This window comes from Schistocerca serialis, chromosome 4 (genome assembly GCF_023864345.2).
Source record: "Schistocerca serialis cubense isolate TAMUIC-IGC-003099 chromosome 4, iqSchSeri2.2, whole genome shotgun sequence".
NCBI lineage: Eukaryota > Metazoa > Arthropoda > Insecta > Orthoptera > Acrididae > Schistocerca > Schistocerca serialis.
The window spans coordinates 626,903,672-626,930,351 of NC_064641.1; the positions used below are offsets into that span (position 1 = coordinate 626,903,672).

At 41.6% G+C, this 26,680-nt stretch overlaps 1 protein-coding gene across 2 annotated transcripts in view; it reads left to right on the forward strand.

The window, feature by feature from the left end:
* LOC126475446 (heparan sulfate 2-O-sulfotransferase pipe) overlaps positions 1-26,680 on the forward strand; it is a 291,703-nt gene that overhangs the window by 118,405 nt on the left and 146,618 nt on the right. The window lies entirely within an intron of this gene.

Sequence of the window (26,680 nt, forward strand, 5' to 3'; positions counted from 1 at the left end):
GACTTTTTCGAGTTCATAAACATTTTATTTTTATCTGTTATTACTTTTATGTTGTAATTTCATGTTCTGACACGTTCCATGACCTTCGAGGTTTGCTCCTCAATTCGGTCCTACGGAACTTGACGTGTAAATAAAAATAAATAAACACTGAAACCCACAATAATGCACTAAAATCACTATTCCATTTCCAATCAACTCCGGGCCTGCTCTTGACGCAACCCTTTAGTGCTCAGGGATTTTGAGAGTTGTAGATAAGATAATAAGATGAACATCAACAAAAGAAGAACAGTGGTAATGTAATGTAATCGAATTAAATCCGGTGATGCTACGAGAATTAGGTTACGCAACGAGACACTTAAAGTAGTCAATGAGTTTTGTTATTTGGGTAGCAAGATAACTGATGATATACACTGAAGAGCCAAAGGAACTGGTACACCTGCCTAACATCGTGTAGGGCCCCAGCGAGCACGCAGAAGTGCCGCAACACGACGTGGTATTGACTCGACTAACTACGTCTCTGGTGTACTCAACAATGTTCATGTCTGGAGAGTGTGGTGTCCCTCAGAAATGTTTAAACTCAGAAGAGTGTTTCTGGAGCCACTCTGTGGTAATTCTGGACGTGTGGGGTGTCCCATTGTCCTGCTGGAATTGCCCAAGTCCGTCAGAATGCACAATGGACATGAATGGATACAAATGATCAGACAGGATGCTTACGTACGTGTGAGCTGTCAGAGTCGTATCTAGACGTATCAGGGGTCCCATATTACTCCAACTGCACACGCCCCAAACCATTATAAAGCCTTCATCAGCTTGAAGAGTCCCCCGTTGACATGCAGGATCCATGGAGTCACGAGGATGTCACCATACCCACAAACTTACATCCGCTCCATTCAATATGAAACGAGACTCGTCCGACCAGGCAACATGTTTCCAATCATCAACAGTCCAGCGTCGGTGTTTACGGACCCAAGCGAAGCGTAAAGCTTTGTGTCGTGCAATGATCAAGGGTACACGAGTGGCCCTTCGGCTCAGAAAGCCCATATCGATTATGTTTCGTTGAATGGTTCGCACGCTGACAATTGTTGATGGCCCAGCACTGAAATCTGCAGCAGTTTCCGGAAGGGTTGCACTTCTGTCACGTTGAAGATACTGTTGGTTCCATTCTTGCAGGATCTTTTTCCGGCCGCAACGATGTCGGAAATTTGATGTTTTACCGAATCCCTGATATTCACGGTACACACGTGAAATGGTCGTACGGGAAAGTCCCCACTTCATCGCTACCTCGGAGATGCTGTGTGCAATCGCTCGTGCGCCAACAATAACACCACGTTCAAACTCACTTAAATCTTGACAATCTGTCATTGCAGCAGCAATAACCGACCTAACAACTGCGCCAGACGCTTGTCTTATGTAGGCGTTGCCGACCACAGCGCCGTATTCTGCCTGTTTACATATCTCTGTATTTGAATACGCATGCCTATACCAGTTTCTTTGGCGGTCCAGTGTAGTTATTGATAATTCTCATCCCTCCTAACGTCAATCACATTCATTTTTAAAGGTTTATGACGGTAGCTTGCCAGCTGCTTCTTTTTGTGCAAACAGTCACTTGACCTATGAAGGTCTGTAGTACCACGAATAAATAGGGGGGAGGGGGGGGGGTGTAAACAGCACTCACGCCACGATTCTGTGTCGAACTGAAGAGAGTCGTGCTGGCCGAAAAATGTTGCACCGAAATTCCAAATGAAACTTCCGGAAAGGAATGAGCAAAGCTGAGACAGAACGACACTTGGACCGTCTGCGGCCCACATGAGCTGCACACGTGAAGTATGGCACGCCGTGGCTGGCCCTGCTCTAGACTTTCAGAAAATATCCGTTAACACACAAATTTATATTTGATGTTAAAAGATTTCTCTTTTTCAGAAACTCTTTTCTTGCTATTGTCAGTCTGCATTTTATCTCGTCTATACTTTGGTCATTATCAGTCATTCTGCTGCTCGAATAGCTACTACTTTTAATGCTCTTTTCCTAATTTAAGTAGCACCTGATGTAGTCAGTCTACATTCTGTTACCTTTTTTAACGTTAATTATTTTTCATATTATAATCAATATTTAGACACTATCCATTCTGTATCCATTCTGTTAAACTGATCTTCCAGATCCCTTCCTATCTGTGACAGAATTACGTCATCGGCCAGTCTTAAAGTTCTTTTCTCTTGTTCCTGACCATTAATTCTCATTCCAAACTTACGTCTCGTTTCTTTTACATCCTGTCCGATGCACATATAGAAAAACAGGAGGTCTAGTCTACAACCTTGTCTCACTCCCAAACAGGAGGTATAGGCTACAACCTTGTCTCACTCCCTTCTCAATTACAGTTCCCTTTTCTTGCCTGTCGACTCTTACAACCACTGGTTTCCGTACAAATTGTAGATAACATTTCCCTCTGTGTATTTCCTCTCTGTTAAGTTCAGAGTTTCAAAATGTGTGCGTTCCAGTCAGCATTGATACAACCAATAAATTTCAATCAGCGTGTATGGCTTTGAGGCTTTTCAGAGCTTTGATATTGTTTCGTTTGCTCTGTCTCTCAACCACCAATGCCATTATAATGTTTTCTTGTCTTCGTGTTGCCCGCAAACAGTCCGCGCGTTGCCTGTCGGAACGCGGTGAGAGGGCTTTTAGCACCAGACTACGGCGGCTGGCGTGATGACCTCAGTACGTCGGCACCGTGACGTCATCGGCGCGTTGGTGGATAGCGCTAGCCTGGCCGCGGTCATAATCACGCCTCGCCCTCCAGAGTTGAGATGCGTTCTGCTAAATCTTGTAGTATAGGACTGGGACAACAATGGCGTATTCTGGTACGACTATTTTCCTTATCCTTTCGTATTTATTTTCTAGACAGGAGAATATTATGACACGCATCAATTCACACTTAGTGTACAATTCTTCTTTTGTTCTGCCTATACAAAGAGCTCAACCTGTTTCTTTCCAAATCAAAGGAAAACGTATCCCTTCTCTCTCCCAGCCACGAAATATCTCGAAAACGACGTATCATACAAAAAAAATGTTCTAGGTGAAAAGTTAATATTAGTAAATGGGACATTTGTCAGTGCTACAACAGGCCACCTCCTAACCCCCCACCCCCTGCTGTGTGGGCGGGGTCAGCTTCATATTTTTAATAAGAAACCCCACATTTTTTTGCGTATTCGGATTCTGTACCAAAAATAGTTACGGTTTACTCAAACGATTGTTTCCCATTTGTGGTCGATGGCGCTGTAATAGCCAAATATTAAGTGTGTCTGTTTTTGCGACTAATAACCGACGCATCTGATTCTACATTTCATTTACTATCTGAATGTAAATCCTTGTGTTGTAACGCTTGATACTGAGGATAAATCGTCCGTTTAAGCATTTATTGTGGCTGGCTCTGAGCACTATGGGACTGAACTGCCGTGGTCATAAGTCCCCTAGAACTTAGAACTACTTAAACCTAACTAACCTAAGGACATCACACACATCCATGCCCGAGGCAGGATTCGAACCTGCGACCGTAGCGGTCGTGCGGTTCCAGACTGTAGCGCCTTTAACCGCTCGGCCACTCTGGCCGGCGAGCATTTATTGTGAATTACAGTAATGGTGAATGGCAGGGGACTCACCGAAATGAATCATCCCAATGTTGAAAGGCAAGGGGACTCACCAAAATCAAGCATCATAATGATGAGTGGAAGGGAACTCACCGATATCAAGCATCCTGATGGAACAGAAAACTATTACATCCACGATGTTGTTCCTGGAACGCGCTAAACGGAGTTTCTAATGAGACATTGAAAAAGATAATCATATTTTACTGTACAGTCAAAATTTACAGCATTAAAGTAAATTTCAGATACAAATATCAACCGTTAGAACACCAAGTTTTACACTTCCATTGTAAGTGAAATGTAGAATGAATGGCGTCGGTTCTTACTTACAAAAACAGGCACACTTATTATTTGTCGATTACAGCGCCATCTACTACAAACGGAAAGCAATGATTTGAGTAAACCGTCCTTGCTTTTTTGGCGTGGAAACCTAATATGCAATTAAAAAGGGAGGATCCCATTTGAAAATGCAAAGTTGACCCGACAACGCTGGAGGGGTGGTTAGGAGGTAACCAGTTGTAGCAGAGACAGAGGTCCCTTTTAGTAATACTATCTTTTCACCTATAATGTTTTTCTCGTACAACGCGTCATTTTCGATATTTAGTTTTCTCAAGCTACAACAAACACCTTATATACCCTACCAGGTCTGGTAACACTACTAAACACGAACAACAGTAATGCACTTTGGTGGCCGTTCTATTGTGAAAGAGAATTGCTACTGTATTCATTTACATACTAGCCCATGCTGTTTATATGTATGAAATAGATACCCCTATGATATTTATAAGTATGAAATAGACGCCCAACCCTATCACCTAGGTGCTTCACTTTTTGTTTTGTCAGTCAGGGTAGGAGATACCTACTCTCTTAAGAGCTTTTCCGCGACGTAATGTTTGCTCCGGCGGCGAATCCCCAAGACGCCGGCGTGCCCCGCTGGCGAAGTAACTGCGCGGCCTGGTTGCGCGCTCTCGCGACCAGCGAGCAGCGGACTCCGGTGTTTTTTGCAGCGCGCCGCGGACAGATGCAGCTATCCGGGACACTTCCGTAGTCGCCAAGTCCGAAGGCCGCACCAGACGTTACACAATCTGCCCATTGCAAGGTTTCAGCAGACGCACCTCGCCTTAGGTCGTACAACAAGCATCACACCAAGGGCTTCCAGAGAACAACTGCATCGCACGCCACGTCGTAACAGCTCTTACACAACGCCCGTCTTTACGTATGCCGTACAACTTTATAACAGTAATATTCTCTCTAAGGGTCCTAATACAATATAGCGGGCGACGTAGCTTGGATGCGCCAAATGAAGTGCAAAGTTTCATCAGTAAAAGAATAGCTGCACTCACGTGTTTAAAATACTAGCAAAGCTATCCCTAAATCGAAGGTTTCTTGGAACACTGCAGTGGTTTATTAGTCGTGCCACTATTGAAGCCCTGCCGTTTGGACTGAATAACCCAGCCAGTTATTGGGAGTACTACAGTTTACATATACTCGAAACTTTTCACGTTAATAAACATTTCCGAACGTGAGATAAATCATAGGAAAGAGAAAAAAATTGTACGAGTGACCGAGGATATAAACCGAAGCTACTGGACACATGTTTTTGGTCCATTGCCGTCTGGGATATGAAGAAACTACGAACTAGCCACAAAAATAATCTACGGCTCTGCTTAAAATTTGACAGTTTCGTGAGACACTGGAGGAAATAACATTAAATCCAGTCACTGCACTGAGTCCTATTGTGTTTGAACAAATTTGCAATACGAGTTCTCATACAGTATTGGTATGTATGGATATTTAAACCATTTATGCTGATTTTTAAGTAAAGGCAACAGACTAAGACGAAAATGATCTACTCCAAAGAATATCATTTGACTGAACCCAGCATAATACTTTTATTTGTTTATGAGAGGCGGTAATGATTTAGCAAGTAGGTTGCAAAAGAGCAGTTCAGTTCCTGTTCACATTAGAATATCAGGTAAAAAGTTATACGATTTTAATCAGTTTGAAAACAAGACGGTAACATTCCGACGAAACAATCAAGAAAAGTAATCAAGTATGTAATACCAAACAAACGAAAGATGTCGTTATAAAGTGACTGTAAATTCGATCGTGAGTATGAAATACAGCGGCAAGACCTATCTTGGAAATGGGGACGAGCGAAAGACTGAGAAATGAACAGAATTATAACTACAATCTTTTTTTTTCTGCCGTTGTTACCCATTACCTGAAACATGGAAGATATTTCAGTCCGTGTTTCAGTTATTTTTATTATTAAAACCCATAGTACATCAAAAACGCTAAGACAGATCGTTGTGATAGTAAGAATAAGTCACTAGATCGCACTCCTAGAAACCGTGACGTACACTGTTCGAAACGTTAGAGTCGTGTTCGAACACAGTCCTGGTTTTAACAAATATCTTACCATCCTCCCCTTCTTCTTGTCAACATTTATCACGTGTTCCTCTCCTCGGCCATTCTGCAGAGAACTACTCCTTCCTTACCAGTTAACCTAATTTTCAACATCTTTCTGTAGCACTACATCTCAAATGCTTCGATTTTCTTCCTTTTCTCTTTTTCCACGGTCCTTGAGTCTCTTCCATGCAGTACCGTGCTCCAAATGTATATGCTTAATAATTTCGTCCTCAGCTTAAGCCCAATGTTTGATACTACTAAACTTTCTCGGCCAGGAATATCCTCTTTGTCTACACTAGTCTGTTTTTTATGTTTTCCTTGCTTCGTCCTTCAAGTGATTACTTGCTTCCAAGGTGTCGGAATTCCTTCACTTCGGCTACTTCCCAGTTTCGATATTAAGCTTATCGCTAATCTCGTTTCTGCTACTCTTCAATACTTTCATGTTTTTTCGGTTTTTTCTCAGTCCATAGTGTGCACCCATTACACTGTTCATTCCATTCAACAGTTACAATAGCCCTTCATCACTATCACTGAGAACAGCAATGTCATCAGCAAATCTTACCAGTGATATCTTTTCAGTCTGAATTTTAATCTCACTCCTTAACATTTCTTCTATTTCCGTTATTTTTTCTTCGATGTACATCCCTGTGTTACATCCTTTTAAATTCAAGCATTTCGTTCTTGGTCCTCCATTGTTATTATTCTCCCTTGATTCATGTACATGTACATGTACATGTACATTAACCTGTAGCTAAAAAATATTTTCCTGATAATTTCGAACACCTCGCACCATTTCATTCTGTCGAATGCTTTTTCAAGATAGACAAATCGTATGGAAGTCTTTTGATTTTTCTTAAGTCTTACTTGCATGTAAAAGTAGTGTATGGGACTGTTGGCTGGGACATCCTGCGGTGTGGGTTCGGTCGCCTGTCGTAAAAGATGTTCTTCCTCCAAGTACATTGGCCCTTTTCCTTGTGGATATGTAAGAGCTGTATCGTTAGCGTATTTATAGAGCGGAGGTGAGTAGAAATGAGGAGTGTGCAGTGTCAGACAATCACATTCAGTAAAATTTCATCCACCACTCGGATTCGAACCGGTGCACTTTCGGGTTGAGCTCCACCTCACTGAGTTCCTTTAGCGACCAGCTTATAGTCTCAAATATCAGTCGCGACGTCAGATCAGCATCTCTGATGTATTCGCCTTTCCTAAAGCCAAATTAATGGTCATCTAATAGGAACATTGATCTGAAATAATTATATATAACCTCAGGTATAGTTAAGGATTCTTTCCTCGAACGGTGACAAGTAATTGGTTCCCAGTGGCGAATAATTTCGAGAGATGACTGAAGAAATGACTGACACAGAAAGCTCTAGAACTCACGTGATGGGACACCGAACTTTCGGATTTTTAATCTGACCCCAACTTAGCCGCCAAACCCATAGCATCACTGCCATATTGCAAACAACAAAGACGAAGAAGTATGTCCGTGATATATTCATTTAATTATACTTCTCTATCTTAGAATTGTTAAATCTGCCTCCTTGGTCACTGTTTCTAAGACGCTCTAGTAGTGTTGGGCCTAGAATCCTGATCATGGGAGAAACTTTCATTACCCACATTTGGGCAGTGATCAGAAGGACAGGTGCTAAGGCATAATACGTAATGACCGCACCGTGTCCTAACTTCCTAAAATCCCAGATATCTATTCAATGGTATTTCGAGTGGGGGCACATGGTACCGTTGGTGGATGATATGCAACTTGGATGGTGGCAGTAAAAGTGATGGTACACTTTGTAGTTTTCGATGAGGTAGGCTGCACGCTTGAAATTCTCTCTTCCTTTTCATTTCTTAGAAACACAGATATAGCACTCCACTTTGTTCATTAGTCATAAATACAACACAGATGCACACTTGAAGTCTTACAACAGGACGCAAGAAGACAGAGACATATCACCGCCATAAAGTTTATCATCAGCGATTGCTGATGAGTGAGTAATAGACTTACTAATCACCCCTCCACAAGTATTACTTGAAAAAAAAGGAGAGAAATGTACTCTCATTATCAAATATTATCAGATACACCGAAAAATATCAAGAATCGAACACAGCCCCGCAGTTTAGTAATCTAACGCTTTGACCGCTCGACCGGCAACGTCGCTGTGCTAGACACGTCGAACGGCGGGTACTCAGGTTACAGTGTGAAAACAGAAAAACTTAAATAACTCGAACATTAGTAACTTCGGACCCCACATTATATTAAGAAAAATGTTTGCTTTCATATTTCGATGAACCGCATTTAAAATACAATTTTCCGTCATCAACTTTGACCTAGATTCTTTTCAAAAACTAGGAAGTGTCTAACAAACAATTCTAAACACATGTCTATTTATTTTCCATATAGAACGCACCTGCAAAATTTTGTCAAAAACGGTGACCCGTATGTCAGACCCTCGCCTTGTAAGACATACTGTGTTCGTGGAGTGCTAGACAGTAATAGACTCTTCGCTGAGTATATCACGGTCCACTGTACCGTCAACATCCTACGCTGTTGCAGATTTGAAAACAGTATGAGCTTCCTGACAGAGGTAAACTGGTCATCAAAGCGAACAGTTGTTTTATAAGTACAATTTGCAGGTACTATAAGCGGCTTTCTCAATCAGTTGTACGAATACTTACAGTTCAACATGGAATACTATTCACTTGATAGCTTGACTTGAAGATCAAAGATGTAATTTTCATACGCTTGAAATAGGTGCGCTATGGATTTGGCGGTATCAGTCTTAGATAATTATCACTTCCTTTTACGCAAAAAGAAATAATCTTCGTTTTTACAGTAAAGCAGTACAAACATAATGTTTGTATAGCAGTAAAGATCAATAATAACGAACTGTCAGTATTATTATAGCAAAAATGTTCACGTGGTACCCAAGTTTTCCTTTACTCGGAATATCATCTGTTGTCTGGCAGTTTCGCTGATCTGCTTGTACATCAGGACATTCAATGTTCCTGCAGTGCAGAAAGCTGATTCACTCTTGAATATTTTAGCGACGAAAAACTTTTGCACCGCTATCGCGTCAATACACTAAAACGTATAAGACATATATGGTGGCTTTATCTGACGTGGGCAGCGTTGAACTGTGCTTCAGCAAGTCACGAAACGATTCTCGCATACACAGGCTCACTTAACCCCACTTATTCCCTCATCACCAAAAGGAGAGCAAGGACCGTCAGCGTGTAGACTCTATTAAGGAACCAGTGGCACTAGCGAACGCAGAACAATAAACTCCGTACCGCACCATATAATATGGTAAAAGCGATTTCTAACTAGTTCCACGTAAGCCGGTGGCGATACAGATTCTCGGTTCTTGTTTTTTTTTTCTTTCTTTCTTTCTTTCTTTTTTTTTTTTTTTTTTTTTTTTTTTTTTTTTTTTTTTTTTTTAATGAAATTTACACGATGTTCATTACTATTTACAGTCATGGCGATGAAGAAAGATGTGCTAGTATTGATTGCCACCAATTTTTATTTCTGTCTTGATACAGAGTTCTTCGTCTTCCTGTATTTTTTAAATTTTAGTACCATCTACAAGCTAATTTTAGATACATAATATCTTTTCGCTTTCTTTTTTTGCATACATGTCATTTTTTATGAGAATTTGCTTTTCTTTTCGTATCATACTTCCTCTTATCTTCAACATTGCCCTGTGCATACTATTTATTTTGGAAATGTATGTAGTGTTCTTTTCAGGATGAAACGGGTAACACTCTTAACTTTCGCTGTGGAATAACGTCAGGAAATCAAATCCATACTCTTTAGTCTGAACACTGGACTCAAAAGTGCTCATATTTGCCTACAAATGAAGGTGAGTTAGAACGTGTTCGGTATAAAAATCACTGGATTGGTGCACCTAACAGTTTGTATACATTTTGTATATGGTTTACCACGCTCCTTTAAGCGGATTCCAGGCACTTTTCGTATTTCTACCTCAGAAACAAATTATTTGAACAGCTGCAATGTGTGCTAACACACACAGCAGAATGCGCAGGCAGATGGCTTAAAAGAGTAAAACTTCAACTCTTCCCCCCTCCCCTCGCTAGCTCTTGCGTAATGATAACGCGATCAAACTATTGCAGAAAAATTTCGTTTTTAGTTTTCTTTCTGAGGTCACAAAAAAATCATTTTTTCTTGTTTTCATGGACGCTTGCAGACAGTCTAACGACGGGTTCAGTTCATCCTTTCCACAGTTTCCACTTTCTGCTTTGAGCCTGTCTGAAATGTGCAGATCTTGCTATTAGAAAAGTATCAAGATCCCAGAGATTTCAGAACGTGAAAAATATTTCACCTATAGTCGACATAATCGTCTTGAGAGATTCAGCAACTGCCGGCCGGAGTGGCCGTGCGGTTCTAGGCGCTACAGTCTGGAGCCGAGGGACCGCTACGGTCGCAGGTTCGAATCCTGCCTCGGGCATGGATGTGTGTGATGTCCTTAGGTTAGTTAGATTTGATTAGTTCTAAGTTCTAGACGACTGATGACCTCAGCAGGTAAGTCGCATAGTGCTCAGAGCCATTTGAACCAATTTGATTCAGCAACTGTTTCGATTATTAAAATAATTCTCATGTATTGTTCCATCTCAGTTGCACATTTTTTTAATTAGAGTACATGTTTCGATCACACTGGATCTTCTTCAGATCTAAGTAGTTGTGGCAGCAACCCGTCATGTCTATTGAGAGCCACATATGAAAGTACTGTGGCTCCGGGTAGACAAGACGGTTTGCTGATGCAACTACTTAGATCTGAAGACGATCCAGTGTGTCGAAGCATGTAATCTAATTAAAAATGTGCAACTGACACGGAACAATAAATGAGAACTATCTTAAATATATCAGCGTTAAAAGATGGGGGCCTCAATTTTATAATCAACTAATACCACAACCAACTACAGACACACTAATCAGTTGCAATTCAACAACAGTACTAAGGTTTCCTTATACCCATCAGGAATAGCTAAAGAAACGTAGCGAACCTCCTTTTTTTTTATTTTTCTGTTCTGCGTCGTCACTTGGGAAGACTTCCGGCTCACATAAGCTATGAATTTTATGATCTAGCACAGCAAACAAGTTATATCGTTCATAAGATAAGATCCGTACCTTTTTTCCCTCATGAGAAACTTTACACTCTTTGGTATTCCAATTCCGATGACGTGCTATTCTATTTTCTTTGATCTGACCGACAGCGAACAACAGAGACTTTCCTGTCGACTAGACACAAATACACAAGCCGCAGTATTTGATTCCAGCTGTCCACATAGCGGCGTCTTCCAAGAACGAATGTAAAATTCCTAAGCGTAATTCGAGTCGTGCGTCGCAGCTCCGCAGGACTCTCGGCGATTTACGTCGTCAGAGGGGGAGTCAATTATGCATGACGAAAGCTGCACAAAGAAGAGTTTCGTCTTTCTAAGGTCCAGTGATTTCTCTTACTGTTAACGCAGCACTTCCGTCCTCGCTTAAGTAAGCATAAAGTACCGCTACGCAGCTGCTTTAAAAGTGACAATGAGCCTCTTGATTAAACTTAGCTTCATTGAAGACTCAGTAGATTGCTGATACCCAGTTTGAAACCATGATCCTCGCAAGGATTTAGCGTTATAACTATGGGCGTTATCCTACCTCCTCCTCCTCCTCCTTCTTCTTCTTCTCCTTCTTGGGGCTCGATGTTGTCAATATGTGTCCGCGTCCGATGTTTATTACAGTATAAACCATGACCCCTGAACTTTTATGTTACCTGTGGCTCCCGGCAGTGCCTACGGTAGAAGGCCAGGGCCTACAGTAGAAGGGTTGAATCCATATGCTTCCGCTTCAGTCTGGAACCGCGCGACTGCTACGGTCGCAGGTTAGGATCCTGCCTCGGGCATGGATGTGTGTGATGTCCTTAGGTTAGTTAGGTTTAAGTAGTTCTAAGTTCTAGGGGACTGATGACCTCAGATGTTAAGTCCCATAGTGCTCAGAGCCATTTGAGCCTATATGCTTCTGTTTATCTTGTAATCACATCCCTGTACATTTTACTTATTTTGGACACTTATGTAACGTAGTTTTAAGGCGAAAATGGAGAAACTGTAACGTTCCCTGTGCGATACTGCCTGAAAACCATACCCATACTTATTACATACTCCGATTAAATCTTCCGAGTTTTAAGAGTCAGTCATTGAACTCAGTCGCTTATCTGGGAAACAAAGATTGCTCCATTATGTGTAAACAGTACCATTTCTGCAATAACTAGTTACTTAGTTAGTCACATGTTCTAGAGGTCATTTGAGCGATTTTTTTATCGAAGTGATGTGTATCGAGACATTTTATGGAATTGTTCAAATGATCAAAATTTTTTGTTGCTGTACATGGAACTCCTTTCTAAGACACAGATAGCTTTAATAGTGGGTAATAAAGGTCATTTTTTCCTCTAGCGTTGTAGGCACGAACATCACTATTTTTCGCAAGTTGTGACGGATTATTTATGACGAATTTCACTAGCGAATTGTGTATTGTGAAGGTGTAGTTAAAATGCCGAACTCCGTGAAGAGATACCTACAAGAGAACCACAGGTGAACACCACCTATTATTCTTACTGATCACTTTCTTTTACAATCAGTACTTTCTTTTTAAGTTATGCATTACTCCAGAGAATTATTCCATAAGACATTAGTCAGTGTAAATATCAAAATAAGTCAGGAGATCGATTCGTTTGTTTCCAAGACCAGCAATAATATGAAGAGAAAAAATAGTTGAAGTTAATTGTTTGAGAAGTTCAATGATATGGTTCTTCCAGTTCAAGTTTGTATCAATATGTACATCCAAAAATTAAGAGCATTTTATCAACGCTATTTGCTGACTCCTGTGTATGTTCTACGTCAGTTCTTAGCATGACTCTCTTTGTTGTACAGAACCAAACATAGTGTGTTTTCTCAAAATTTACGGAGAGTCAGTTTTCAGGAAACCACTTAATAATTCTTCGAAAAATATCATTAAAAATCTCTTCTGTTGTCTTCTCTCTAATAGCGTTTATTATAATACTAGTATCGTCTGCAAATAGTACCAATTCTGCACGTTGAATGTTAAGAGGAAGGACATTTACAAATGTACGGAATGCCAGTGGACCCTGTTGGACTCTCTTCGTGATTTATCTCTAGCCAATAAAACTTTCTACTTTTCCAACATCGTTGGAAATATTCAGCACAATATTTTGCATTCTGTTTGTTAATCATGGTTCAAACCACATATGTACAAAGCATTCAGTTCCACCAAAATTAACTTTCTCTACGACCGTAACATGACCTAGACAGTTAAACTCCTTGTAAAGACCACAAAAAATAATTGTCGCTCAATTTCGTTAAAGAAGTCTTTTTCCAAAATATTCGAAAAAAGTTATGTGCTCAAGAATAGTCTTACTTTTAAGTAGAAAAAAATTAATTACAACACCACAATTTGGATTCCAAACGATTTGCTCAATTAAGACTGCTCTCTCTCTCTCTCTCTCATATATATATGAGAGAGAGAGAGAGAGAACAGTCTTAATTGAGCAAATCGTTTGGAATCCAAACTGTGGTGTTGTAATTAATTTTTTTTCTGCTTAAGACTATTCTTGAGTAAATTACTTTTTTCGAATATTTTGGAAAAAGACTTCTTTAACGAAATTGACCGACAATTATGTAAGTATTCATTGTCACCTTTCTTACAAAGGTCTAATAATTGCATATTTTAATTTTTTCTGGAAAAAATTCCCTCTCCCAGTCGCTTCCACTGGTATCAGTTGGAAGGTCTTGAATAGGTCCTGTTATCTCCTTCTCTGTTTTGCTTTGTTATATTGTTCCCACAAGTTGTTGAGATATCTTAATTTGTCTGTCTGTCTCTTGGTGATGTCGTTATTACTAGAGTAGACACGAAAATATGTGACACTCAGACATTATAGCAAGTGCTTCTTTCGTGAATTTGTGAAACATAAATTCAAAAGAAAGAAACTTTACTTCCTGTTACGTTTTCATCACCAACTATAGGCTGCTCAGTATCCTGGTATACATTACACAATGTAATGCACCCACAGTGGCGAGCGTGGTGTTGTGGGTAGTAAGACGGCAAGAAGGTGACTAAGTATATATCCACCAGATACCGACAGATCACTCTTTTAACTTTACGAGAAAACATTTTATAGTGACTTGCATTCTCGATCAAAATCATAAATAACAGCGTCAATGTATTAAGTCATGTGCAGGCGATATCAGTTCGACATGTTTCTCCGACGGAGAACCTTGTTATAGGTATACATAGGTAATAAGACAGAGCCAGGTAATTACTTAGTATCATCATAAGACACCGTCCAATAGCGCTCAAAGGCTGACTGGGGTCTGATGTCGGCAGTGGTTGAATACGAGCGACCATACCACTCTTCGAAGAGAGAAAAAAAGAGTGATAAAGCTGAATTGTTTGTAGAGACGATTAAATCACTTGTTAACAACGTACTGTGGTAGTCAGCCGGCATTTAAGAGTCACTTAAAGTGCTTTATAGAACTCTTCCCCATTGAGTTACTAGCAGTTGCTTTATATCGAGACCGTAAAACTTCGCACACGCTGTAAACTCGCGTGTCTTGCAAGGAAAGATGTTATTCGCCTATGAAACGTCTTAGAGTTTATCTTTCTTTCCCGAACAATTATTAAATTTACGTTCGTTCGACATCATTTTCGCTACAGTCGTTTATTTCTTAGGCAATAACAATTAGTCTGTTTAACAGAGTTCATTGAGGATTGTTGGTTGTCAATTCCAGTGGTCAATTTCGAGATTCGTGTTGAGCAGTTTCAACAATCCCGTAATGGGAAGCAGCACAACCAAGACCTTGGAGACCCTTTAACGTGTCAGGGCATTCCCTTCATTGCGCACCTAGATGGATACTCCGCAACCCACCGCATGGTGCGTGGCGGAGAGTACCTTGTACCACTAACAGTTATTGTATTTCCTGTTCCGCCCGCTAATAGAGCGATGGAAAAAACTATCTAAATGCCTCCGTCAGAGCCCTAATATTTCTTATCTTCATGATCCTTACACACAGTTGCAAATTCCGATTCCCTAAATATTCTCAGTAGTATTCCTCTAAAAGAACTTCGCCTTCCCTCCTGGGATTCATATCTGAATTCCTGAAGCATCTTCTTAATACTTGCATGTGGATCGTGCCTACCGGTGACAAAACTAGCACCCCGCTTATGAATTGCTTCGATGTCTTCCTTTAAACCGACTGGTGAGGATTTCAAATACTCGAACAGTACTCAAGAAAGGGTCGCACTAGTGTTCTACATTCGGTCTCCTTTACAGACGAACCACACTTTTCCAAATTTCTCCCAATAAATCGAAGTCGACCGTCGCCTTCCCTACTACAATCCTTGCATGCTCTTTCTCTTTTATAACGCATTATGAAGAATGTGAATAATACGACACGCTGTCTGTAATGACGATAATACCAATAATACTATCCCCGTAGATGGAATCTAGGACTCTCGCCGTCATCTTCTACAGTCAAAGCACTTCACGAATAGTTAACTTACATCTCAAATTATGATACGTAGCATTCGAGTCGTTTAAATCAGAAACTGAGCTAGAAAATAAATTATGGAATGTTTTAATGTTTTCATGAAGCAAAATTTAACGTTGTACGTCTTTAGCGAACTAACTAGCGTTACAATAGACAAAAATAGTTACACAGGAAAGAATATCCATTAGTACAGCTGAGTCTACATCGTGAAAAAAGTATTTTATCGCTATTCTCTCTCTTTAGGCGACGCTGAAAGGATGTTTCAAGATCTTCATTTTAGCCACATACTCGGTGATTTGAACCAGTTATAATGCAAACTGACGATGGCTTGCTTAGTTTTTTTCAATGTGTAATGTTACGCTGGATATAAAAGCGTAGAGTCTGTGATACAGCAAGATCTCTGTTCCGATGCTAGTCTATCAATCTTCAGGGGAAGATACGAACTCTAGATTATTAGGGAAGCACCCCATGTCTGATTCGCCCTGCATTACAGATGACGAACTGGAAGTAAAACAGCATTTATTTTTCTTCAGCACTTACAGAATGGAAAATGAAGTAACCTGTCTGTCCACCATGTTATGTCTTGTGGGTAAATCCGTAAATAGAGATGGAGAAACCATATTTATCGCTGTTTGATGCCTGACTGATTGTGAGAATGTGGAAAGATGGAACCACAATGCTGCAAATGGCTGCACTTGTTTGTTGTTTTAAAGTTATCGTAAGTAAAAATTTCATGTATATGTTTGAAATGGATAAGCTTCGAAACGCCAGCATGTGTGTGAGCAGAATTCTCTGTCCATGGATGAACACACTCGTCTGATGCAGGAATTTCCAAAAAGGCATATCATAAGAAAACCCATGGAACGCCTCTCACATTTTGCTCATTTTGGCTGTTTGCTGCTAAATGTCAGCGTTCTCAATTGCTGTTCTAGATATAATGATGTAAGTATGTGTTTTTACATAATTTTCTTAATAAGATGTTGGTTTTGGCGTTAACGCGATTAGCGCTACGGAATTACTGCGTTATATATTTTAATAAACTTCGGGGACACTGCTGGATAGTCATCTATATTAGTACCATAGAGCACAGTACTAGAAAAATTGAAGCGGTTGTCATAGATACAGAGGAAACGTAACACTATTTTAGCTGGATTCCCTGTCCTGACGACACGGTCAGAGTTACAACGGATTCCGAAAACATCGTGTGATTGATTCCGACACTTCCGCAAGCACATGCGTAAGTACTCCACTTAGCTTGTAGTTAGCTTAGGAGCCGTCTCCGTCCTACGGCATTCTAAACTGATTTACTCAAAAACAATACCAGAATCCCAGCAGGCGGATGAATGGTTTTTATTCTTCTTAGAAATTCTCCAGTGCGACGATATGGGTACGTACATTTCCGTGCTGAATAACTGCCTTGTGCCGGATACGAGAGGGAGTACGGTTGCAGACCATCTTCGATACGCTACTGTGCAGTTTAATCGCTTACCTAAAATCTCAATGCTTGGCTAAGCGTTGGGTAGCCGTGCGGTCTTGGGCGTCTTGTCACGGCTCGCGCGGCTCCTCCCGTCGGAGGTTCGAGTCCTCCCTCGGGCATGGATGTGTATGTTGTCCTTAGCGTAAGTTAGTTTAAGTAGTGTGTAGGCTTAGGGACCGATGACTTCAGCACTTTGGTCCCGTAAGATCTTACCACAAATTCCTACCCCTAAAACAATAACCCCGTGTTCCGTTTCTATCTCTAAACCACAGCATGCTTGGGCTGTCAACGTCAATACTGAAGCGGATTCGTCAGAAAATACAATACGTCGCCATTCTTGAATCCAGTTACTGGAGTTTTACGCTCCAGTCACGACGTAGCGCCCTGTGATAATCGACGGTTCACTACCCACAGCACGCCGAGCGTGGCGACCGAGATCGTGTACACGCCAACGAACAGTTCTTTTGTATGTCGGCAAATGATCTTTTGTATAACGGCAGATAGTCTCTTAACTGTCTTTAGTATGTCTGGAAGCGGTAGGAGAGGGGAAGACGGGAAGACGTAGGTTTTTGGTTTCCGGAACGAATGTAATATCACTGAACCCATACAAGAAAGAATCCTGTTACATCAGTGGCTGCACAACCACCCGCATGAAACAGTATACAGCACAGCAAGCGGCCTCGCGCCCCTCGTTAAGATGGCCCTGGTTAGGCACGACTAACTGCTGATAAATCACGTCAGTCCTACGCCACGGCGTACTGTTAACAACGAGCTTCCACCCACGCACCGAGCGAGGTGGCGCAGTGGTCAGCACACTGGACTAGCATTCGGGAGGACGATGGTTCAAACCCGCATTCAGCCATCTGCGTTTAAGTTTCACTAGAGTTCCGTAAATCGCCCCAGGTGATTTCCGCGATGATTCCTTTGAAATGGCGCGGCCGATTTCCTTCCTCATCCTCAAACATTCCGAGATTGTACTACGTCTCTGCTGACGTCGATTTCGAAATCCTTGTCTTCCTTCTGAACCACGCACGTATATCCCTCTTAAACTACATGTGTGATTTTTGTATGTATTGGAGATTGAAACACGCACGCTCAACATTTTGCGTTGTGGTGACTTCATTGCGGAGTCCCTTTAATTATCTACAGCTCCCTTTGCTGCAGCGGGTTTAATCTGACTGACACTAGATGAGTCCTTTAGGGAGTACATCAGTGGAAAAATGTTTCAGCTTGATCTTTGCAACTACATACAACAGACAAAGTAGAAGTTTGTGAGGAGTGTCATCTCAGTAATCCAATATTCGTCATTTGTCGATTGGGATAATGAATTTACGTCTGGGATAAGGCCGTATTGGAAGTGGTTTGTCATTCTCTGCTGCCAACATGCTATAAAGCAGCAAGATTTCAAAAACGGCTCTGAGGACTATGGGACTTAACAGCTGAGATCATCAGTCCCCTAGAACTTAGAACTACTTAAACCTAACTAAGGACATCACACACATCCATGCCCGAGGCAGAATTCGAACCTGCGACCGTAGCGGTCGCGCAGTTCCAGACTAAAGCGCCTAGAACGGCTTGGCCACACCGGCCGGCCAGCAAGATTTATCATTATCCTACTAGTGCTTTCTCGTGTTGTTTCCCTGTTAGCGATGACTGTTGAGTGACTCTTGATGTCATCACGTAATCTACCCTTTTTGAATAGTAAATAAAGGCTGGAGAGTTTAATGTCTCAATTTTGCAGTGGAACTGTTTATAGATTCCTACATCCGAAAGAGACGAATTCAATGGCATTTCACTCTCCGAAAGTCTATTAGGTAATTCAGAAATATTATGGTGTTTATAACCTAGGATTCCTCTGTTTTGAAAATCTAAGTCTGTTATTTCGTACCCAAATACAGGAATATATCACATCGCATGAGGAGGAAATGATATGTTACACCACCGCGTTACTTATATAAAATGGTCAGAGGAAATAGAGTTTCGTATTTCCACTGTGTTGTTTATTATTATTATTATTGTCATTATTATTATAGTGTAGTTCACGAGTTTCGAGTGCTCACACAAAAATATAACGAACTTCTACGTAAGAGAGTAATTTATTTTAAGCTGAAGTCATAAAATTGTGAGTTCTAAACTCTACAGTTTCTCTAAAATTACTCGGATCTGGGAGAGCGAAACACCGCTGAATTCTCTCTTTCAGATGCACGAAAATAGCAGTAGAAACTATTATAATTCCATTTCACTAAACGAAGTAACTAATACTGCTTTCGAAAGAGATTATACATAGTTTAGCGACGATTTTCTTGCAATTCATTTGAAGACAAAAGATTCCAAAGAGTCATTCTTTACATGACATGAGATCGTACACGACTAATTGGATTATCAGCATACGCAAAAGTGTCCAGATAATACGTTGTTTGGAATGATCCTCTACAATAAGCGGACAAAAGTAACTGAAATAATAATTTGACAACACTAAGATTCTTGTGCAAGTCTTGGCTTATTAGGCTTCCGCATTTACGGAGGCAGCGCGGATTCGTCTGCGTCTTACAAATTTTAACAAAGTCAACAGCTATAAGTTACGCTCGTTGTGAAACTAAGCATTAGGGATAGGTCAGCAGCGACAATGTTAACATAAGAGCGATGCCGAGTGTGGGCGCTCTTACGTTTTGCTGTCGTGAATACTGGCCCCAACCCAGGATACCTGGTCATGGCTAATGTCTTCCGAGCAAACATTTGTTTGTTGTATTTTCTCTTAGCTATTGCAGAACAGCTACGAACTGCTCTTGTGAATTTAAGGTGGAATACACTGACCACTGAGATCATTTCATATAGCGCAGCGGAGGTAAGCCGGATCCGGATCGAAACTGCGCGGCGTGTTAATAGCCGTGGGCTCTTCTCCAGATTCTCTCTCATAAAATACGATACGCAGACAGGTAAAATACGATCCAGAGCGCGCGACTTACCGCCCTTAGGTTGCCCTAGCGTCAGGAAGGGCATCTGGGCACAGAGTTATAAGGGACGATTTTTTCCCGTGTATAAAAACTCTAGGAATTGATCGATGAGAGGGTACGGAACAAATAAGGTCTAATGAACTTATGTCCGTGAACGCATGATTTCCATGTTAGAGACCACTTATTCAGTCACACATAGTTACGGGGACTGCGGTCTAACGCGCTCTGTTCCATGAAGTCACAGTTACAGCATGCATGGTTTCCTGCTAAAGGGTGGTACTGTTCCCCATAAGTTCAGTACACATTCTTCCAATTTTCATGCTTGATCTGTGTTCAGTTTTTGGGCCATTTTACCATTAAATCTGAGGTGGGTGCGAGTGGAGTTCCCACGTCAGTAACCGATACGAAACATCACAGCTAGCTCTTTATTCCTATGAAGTAATGAGTGCTGTCGACAAGGGATCTCAGATCGATTCCATATTTCTAGATTTCCAGAAGGCTTTTGATACCGTTCCTCACAAGCGATTACTAATCAAATTGCGTGCATATGGAGTATCGTCTCAGTTGTGTGACTGGATTCGTGATTTCCTCTCAGAGAGGTCACAGTTCCTTGATAGACGGTAAATCATCGAGTAGAACAGAAGTGATATCTGACGTTCCGCAAGGTAGTGCCATATGCCCTCTGCTAGTCCTGATTTACATAAATGATCTAGGTGATAATCTGAGCAGCCCCCTTACATTGTTTGCAGATGACGCTGTAATTTACCATCTAGCAAAATCATCAGATGATCAATTCCAATTACAAAATGATCTAGAGAGAATTTCTGAGTGGTGCGAAAAGTGGAAATTGGCACTAAACAAAAAAAAGTGCGAGGTCATCCACATGGGTACTAAAAGAAATACGATTAATTTAGGGTATCTGGAATATTGCTGCGCGGTTTGGGTCCTTACCAGGTAGGATTGACGGAGGACATCGAAAAGTGCAAAGAAGGGCAACTCGTTTCGTTTTATCGCGCAACAGGAGTGAGAGTGTCACTGAGAGTTTGGGGTGGCAGTCTCTGAAACAACGGCCGTTTTCTTTGCGGCGAAATCTATTTACGAAATTTCAATAGGCAACTTTCTCTTCCGAATGCGTAAATATTTTGTTGACACCCACCTACGTAAGGAGATATGATCATTAAGAGAAATAAGAGCTCGAACGGAAAAATTTAGGTGTTCCTTTTACCCACGCGCCATTCGAGAGTGGAATGGTAGAGAAGTAGTATGAAAATGGTTCGATGAACCGTCTGCCAGGCACTTAGTGTGAATTGCAGAGTAACCATGAAGATGTAGGTAGATGTAGATGTAGATGTAGACGGACCGCCGGCCGCGGTGGCCGAGCGGTTTTAGGAACTGCCACCCCAAACTCTCAGTGACACTCTCACTCCTGTTGCGCGATAAAACGAAACGAGTTGCCCTTCTTTGCACGTTTCGATGTCCTCCGTCAATCCTACCTGGTAAGGACCCAAACCGCGAGACTGCTACGGTCGCAGGTTCGAATCCTGCCTCGGGCATGGATGTGTGTGATGTCCTTAGGTTAGTTAGGTTTAAGTAGTTCTAAGTGCTAGGGGACTGATGACCTCAGATGTTAAGTCCCTTAGTGCTCAGAGCCATCTGAACCATATTTTTTGTAGATGGACCAAGGAAGAATTTCGAGAAATATGACCGAGACACTGTCGTAACCGATGATGGAAAAGTGGCATTATAAAAGATCCAAGAGTAACATAGATGGGTGTAGCTGAAGGCCGCAAACAGAGAAAAGTCTACAGGATGTCTTTATCTAGTATTGAATGTTGAATGTCGGGTCGTGTTGTAATGAGAGCAACGGTTGCCTTCACGAGTATCCCGCTATACTACAGGCAAGCTACCTGTCGCACGAGGGAGGGAGGGAGGGAGAGAGGGAAGGAAGGGAGGACAGTGAACCGTGCGCGGCCCCGTAGAAGGGCAACATCTGCGGACGTGCGCACAGCCAGAGGTGTCCGGATTGTAGGCTAGCAGGTCAGCGCGGTAGCCGCTCGCTGGCCTTCGGCGCGGCCGATACACCTGGCTGACACCGCTGCGTCACGGGCGCCGTCAGTGCGCAGTACCTGCACTTCCTGCTAGGCTGCTGGTGACGCACCTCTCCCTGCCAGTCGCTGACCACTGCGTCACGTTCACTGGGGTGTCTCGGACAGAACTCGACCAAGTCCGTGTGTCAGTTACCTATCGAGCACATTTCACGGTTCCCAGTGAGGGAAGAGCACAGGGTTCGACAATCAGTCAAGTATTCTCACAACAAAGTATTTACATCTACGAGACAGCTGCACGTATGCCGCATAAAGCCGTCGGCACAGGGGCCGTGCTGTCGAACGTTAACGTTGAGCGTGCCAATTTCAACGTGGTGCTGAACGCTCAGGAACGATGCATACGGTACGTGGGCCCCAACGTGGTATACGCGATCGCAACTCACTCCAGGGCAGTTGAGGGATGTTTCTAGTTCGTAAATCACACTGTTTACTCAATGAGCGCGCGCAAAATTTCCACGTTAGCTCTATTAAAATGCACATTTCCTCCATCGTCCACGAAAAGGAAAGTACCATGTCCAATCAATAAGGAAACAGGCTTATAAAAGTTCCATTACAAACAGTGCGGTACAAATTTGGAATACTTCTCAGCATAAGATAAACATTATTTCATCATTCACACATTTTAGGAAAACTCCAAGGTCAGTCTTACTTGATCACTGTTCCTACCCAGTAGCAGAATCCTTGCAACATGTGAATTACGAAGCGTAAAAGAAAAAGGAGAAAAATATCTTTATACAACTAGCGCAAGCTGTCCTGTAGATTAAGCCAATCGAACAAAGTCACCCCTCAAAAGAAGGTGAACTTATATTTACATAACATCAAATATTATAGCATATACTTATATTAAACTAAAGTATCAGAGCCTAATAAAAACGCGAATGTTAGGAAAAAAATTTTTTGAAGTGTTAAGACGCGAACCACTGCTTCAACAAAAACTAATCATCGGACAGAGACGCTACTCTTTACGCTAACCCAACAACATGATACTTGTTTTTAATCATATTGTATTACCCGTTAATGAAAACGTTAATCGTAGATAATTATGTTACTAATTGAAATTTAGTTTTAACAAACTGCACCAAGAACAACGCGTTTTGGGTGGATCTTCAGCGTGCCGCTGCCTTCAAATAGCCTACTCTCATAATACGCAAGTTACAGTAATTCTTTTGCCACGTTACAGTAATTATTTTGCCACGAATATGATGTTTCTCATTATTTTATTGGAACGAATCACACAACTAACAACGGGTTTTCCAGTGATGCTGAATTTGCTGGTGCTCAGAAACGGCATATATACATAGGCTTGAAATTAATGCCAATATGGCGCCTCATAACTCTGTACTGAAGGGAGACGGCGTGCGTGTGACGTAGGAGGCGTTGTGCCATCTCATTGGTCAACACTCTGAATATCTGACGCCAGATATCGCTCTGCACGTTGGGAAAGATTGCCGAACGTGCTATTCCACGCTATGACGTCAGAAACTCGCCACGCTCAACGCTCGACGTTTGGATGCACGGTCCGTGTGCCGACGGCTTAAGGAAACGATACATATTGTAGTTGTAAACAAGGCTGCACGCTAATAATTAAGCAAGTGTAGTACGCAGGTGAGAGATTCTATAAACGCATTTATTTACCAGCATACTTATCGTCTACTTACTAATGAGGTGGTACTGAATCGAAGTGGAGAAAAAACAATTTTATAGTACAAGGTTACAAGATGGCATAAGTTAATAGGACACATCCTGAGACATCAACGAGTGGTCAGTTCAGACTGAAAACCACAACAACAGCAACGACAAACACAACAACTACTACTATTAATTTTTGCCGTTGTTGTGGCGCTGCTTTTAATGCCGTGGTAGTGTTGCTGTTTCTTGAAAAAGAGGTACTGGGATCGATGTCTGCCTCGGTCATGAGTCGGTTTTGAATCTAATGCTGTACATCTGAAGTAAGTAATATTGTCCTCAACCTAATGGAGCTGGTATGCAGCTGCCTTCCCCCACCTTTGAACTGATTTATCCTGCTAGTTAAAGAGGAATCTACAATTTTAATTTGAGACCGAACCACGGTGCAACATGGCAACGAATCATGAATAGAAGTGAAAGAAGTGATAAGCACAAAAAAAAATCTGGGAACTCCTGGGATGGAACTTTGCACCTTTATGTGTACAGGATGAGTTACTTAAAACAAGTGGTTGACGTCTATTGGGATATCTTGCCGCATACATGGTACAAGAACGAACTGCTTTCTTCCTACACTCTCGATACACCATGAGCATGACGGCTTTTTCTGCATTGGTACAGCCCATTGTCCATTCATGGCCTACTGCTTGGACTGTCACACGCTGACTGACTAGCAAGACCCACTGCGCTGAAGGAACGCACAAGCACATTGTAAGCAAACACGACATCATTATACTTAGCAACTACGAAGGTTGAATGGCACAACAAAGTGTCAGTGTGCGAACTTTTCAAAATACGATATCTCGTAAAAGACTCGCACTAGAATCCTGCAACAAACAACACTGACATTTCAAATTACGAGGGTTGAATGAAGGTAATGCCTCCACCTTCGTTAATCGGGTTTGGATGGGAATATTTTAATAAATCAAACGCAAAAATAATCCATAGAATGTGATTTTTAATCACCAATATTCACTTTTCCACATAATCTCCAGCTAATTGTATACATTTCTGCCAACGATGTACAAGTTTTCTGAAGCTGTCACGGAAGAACTCGACACTCTGTTTCAGCAACCACAGTCTCACAGTTATCTCAACGTCTTCATCAGAAGCATAGTGATGTGCCCGCAGATCGTCTTTCATTATCGGGAACAGATGGAAGTCAGACGGTGCTAATTCTGAACTGTATGGAGGATGCCGTACGGTGATTAGATTCAGTCTCTGAAGTTCTGCTGTGGTGGCACGTGAAGTGTGTGACTTGGCAATGTCATGCTGCAGGAAAACATTTCTCTTTTCCTTTCGGACCTTTGTTAGCCGCCGTTTCAGAGTTCGCAGCGTTGTGATGTAACGCTCTGAATTTACAGTTGTTCCACGACCAAGGAAATCAACATGGATAACACCATCTGCGTCCCAGAGCACTGTGCCCATGACTTTTCCAGCAGACATTTCAGTCAAACCTCGTACATACTTTTAGTTTATTAGTGTCGATAGGCTTTGTTCCATTTAAAAAGTGTTTTTTTGCACAAAAATACACTTTCTGAGTATTATTACAACCTGTTTATTGGCTAACAATACGAGCCTCTCACTACCAGTCTATCCTGCGAAAACTGCACATTAACAGACCTTTCCATTTTAGCCATGTTTGCGGTGCAATATGTGTGTATAAATATATAATCGCGATGCATGTATGACAATAGGCTGAAACCACTTGGTGCCATTATTAGTGAGTTTACATTTTTCGTATTGGGAGGGTGGAAAAAACTGCGTATATGCGTCTATACGAGGTCGACTTTCTGTCGTATGTTTCTCAAGATACATACAGGAAATATAGAACGGTGGCAGCACAGATATTAACATACTTTTCTTCGAATACTCTTTGTTTAAATACAATCAGCAAGTACTGGTGTAAACAATGTCGCCTTTCTTCTACACACAATAATTTCCTTCCCTGAGAATCTCTGATAAACTTCCGTGTTAATTTCCCAGCAAGCACCTCTATGAATCCGTTCGATGCCTGACGTCATGCATACTTGATGAGGACTCCAATCGTTGAAGGAGCACAATAGAATTACTCTCACCCCTCTAGTATGCCGTTTCCTTTACAGATGTACTTCACTTTCACGCAACTCTCCAATAAATGCGTCTCCTCCATTCTCTTTCCCTACTAACTGTACGTGTTCATCCCATTTCATAGATTTCTTTGTATTACCCCTTTATATTTATTTTGTGTGTCCTACACACTAAAATAGAATTATTATACAGAAATGAAAAATAAAGAAATCAGTAAATACAACGCATGTGCCTGATGACCGTATTGTTAAACATTATTTCTTCAGACTTTAAAGGCGACAGTGCTCACAGAACAAAATACTGCGGTTTTTATGGTAAAAAAATTGTCAGTCATCAAGATCTCGAGATCGAACACTGATTTAACGAACCAAACGACTTCACGATTAAAATCTGTTTGTAAGCAACAAAGCTGAAACACAATTAATGCAGCAGTGGAGAGAAGGTGGAGAAATCTTGGTACTATATAAACGTTCCCGCTTCAGCTGTTCATGAGCAGATCTTCTTCTTCTACGTGATCAGGACCAGTGGATTGCACGCTACTACAAGTTTCCTCCTCCACTGTATTCTGTCCATTGTTGCTATTAGCCATCCGTCCACAGCTTTTAATGCTTGGTTTAAATCATTATGGAGGACATCCCTCCAAACGCTTCTTGGCTCTCCCTGGGGGTCTCTTTCCTGTAGGTGTGAAATCCAGGAGCTTCCGAGGCCATCTGTGATCCTCCATCCGGGCCACATGCCCGGCCCACTGCATTCGTTTGGCTTTGACAGTTCCTGCTG